At 50.5% G+C, this 2,026-nt stretch overlaps 1 protein-coding gene across 2 annotated transcripts in view; it reads right to left on the bottom strand.

The window, feature by feature from the left end:
• The window catches only part of LOC119582015 (ecdysone-induced protein 74EF-like), a gene marked incomplete at its 3' end in the record, with an annotated part of 261,423 nt that overhangs the window by 217,287 nt on the left and 42,110 nt on the right, over positions 1-2,026 (bottom strand).

Genomic DNA, 2,026 nt, shown 5'->3' with positions numbered 1-2,026 from the left:
TTCCCACATGCGGACCCCCGCATCCCGAAATAAGTACGCGCGGTTCTACGGTCTCACGGTACCCGCAGCACAGCAAGCGAGCCAGTCCAGCCATCCGTTCGCGCCGAGTACCCGATGCCCCGCGCAGCCCGCGCTCTCTCCCTTGCTCCCCACAACCCTCTCAACGGCGGTGCCCACGACGCCGGGAACGCCCTGTGGCCATCCTGACTAATGTGCCCGGAGACGGCGGAACGCATTCTTCGCGTCCCGAGGTACTCAGGCAATTAGCTAGGTGATGCCGGGATATTTTTTTTTCCCTTCGTCCGCTGCTTTCGTACTGCGTTCCCTCCCTCACCTTTCATTTCTTTTTGTCCTTATCTCTACCTCTCTCTAGCTTTTTTTTCCTTCGTTCTCCCCTTTTCCCTCCTGGTACTTTGTTGTTTGTACTTGCTTAACATAAGCGTACCAGTATGAGACCGCTGTTTCTCTCCCGAGTCTTCCGTCTCTTACATATATCTCTAAGACCGAAGTCCCAGACACACATATGTTTGAAGCCAAGAATAACTCCCCCATAATTATTCAAAGAGGTGGGATTCTGCCGCCGCCTTATTAATACTTAACTTTTTTCCCGTTTGCGACAGAGTTGTAGACGAAAATACCTGTCGCTCGCATCCAACACAGAAAAAAACTAGTTACTCTACCCTTAGCCTATATGACTAAATATCCGAATATCTTGCATCGCGGAGTGGTCATTAAACGATGCAGATATCTAACATTAAGTCTTTCCATGCAACAAGGATGCATTATTATTGATAACATGCTCTAGCAAAAGAAAATACCAACTGCATACTGACTCCATACTCAGTGTCCTTGAGGAAGTACACTCCAATCTCAGGTACACATACTATATACACACGTCCAGCAGAGTGATGGGTTCAACAGTTTATGGCTTCCAGGCATTTTAATTCTCTTTTCTACAGGTGGAATGTACCATATTCACCGTCCTTTCGCATAAGAGAGGAATCTCCTCAAAATTAAGCTGATCAAATAGGGCACACTACACGTCCACAAACACTTGACAAGAGAACTGTTCCTACGCCGACAAAAGCTAGTCAGACACTAGGGTTTTGGCTATGGTGAGGTCCCCAGGCACCCCGCTGTACATGCGACAGCACATGGACTGTAGTGATGTGTCGTTACTAGGCACCAACACGTATTACAGTCCTACGCTCTACTCTCACTGCGTCCTTGTACGTGACCCTGAGATAACGATCATGGGTATGAAGGGGAGCTGGCGTGAACGTATGCCTAAATCCGGGTCCAGTAGTTGTTTGCTTCATCGAAATTCTGTTGGGTGACGATCTTCCACTCGTTCTTCGCTCCAAACCGACTCGACTACTCCATGGAAGGAGATCACACGTTGTTCGAAAGCATTAATCGACCCCGAGACGCAGCGCAGCACAGCACAGGAAGGGAAAGGGGAAGTCAGCCAAACAAACACATCACGCAATGCCCGCGGGGTAAGAAATCGATGCCAACGAGATGTTTCTCTCTTTTTTTTCTCTCCTGTAGGTCGTCGTCTCTCCCCACTAATCCCAGAGGGGGAGCCCAGCCCCCCTCTCGCCCCAACCCCTTCTCTTGTCTCTTTCCCGTCCCCCTCCCCTCACTTACCATCTCAACCTCTATGCCTCCATCCTTACGTCTCTCGGCCATACACTTCGGAATGGCTGGGATGCCCCAGCTATGCCAAGAAGCACCTATACCCCTTGCTGTGTTCCTTGCTGTTTACCCCCCAGCCCCGCGCTCTCGCTCCTGAAGCCTCGGCCTTGAACTTGCCGGGGTTGACGGAGGGGAGGGGGCGCAAGGGCATCGAAGCGAACACTCGAGAGAAAGCGGACGCGATGGATAGGGGGGGGGTAGGGTTGGGGGGTACGAGAGAAAAGGAGGCAGTCTATACACATAAACAATAGTGACCTTCAGTGCCCCAATAAGGAGTTAAGGAGACTAATTGAGTGATGAAAATAGACACTCAAGACACGCATAAGAT

This window comes from Penaeus monodon, chromosome 15 (genome assembly GCF_015228065.2).
Source record: "Penaeus monodon isolate SGIC_2016 chromosome 15, NSTDA_Pmon_1, whole genome shotgun sequence".
NCBI lineage: Eukaryota > Metazoa > Arthropoda > Malacostraca > Decapoda > Penaeidae > Penaeus > Penaeus monodon.
The sequence above is the reverse complement of the archived record's forward strand: the minus strand, read 5'-3'. Positions and strand labels throughout refer to the sequence as shown.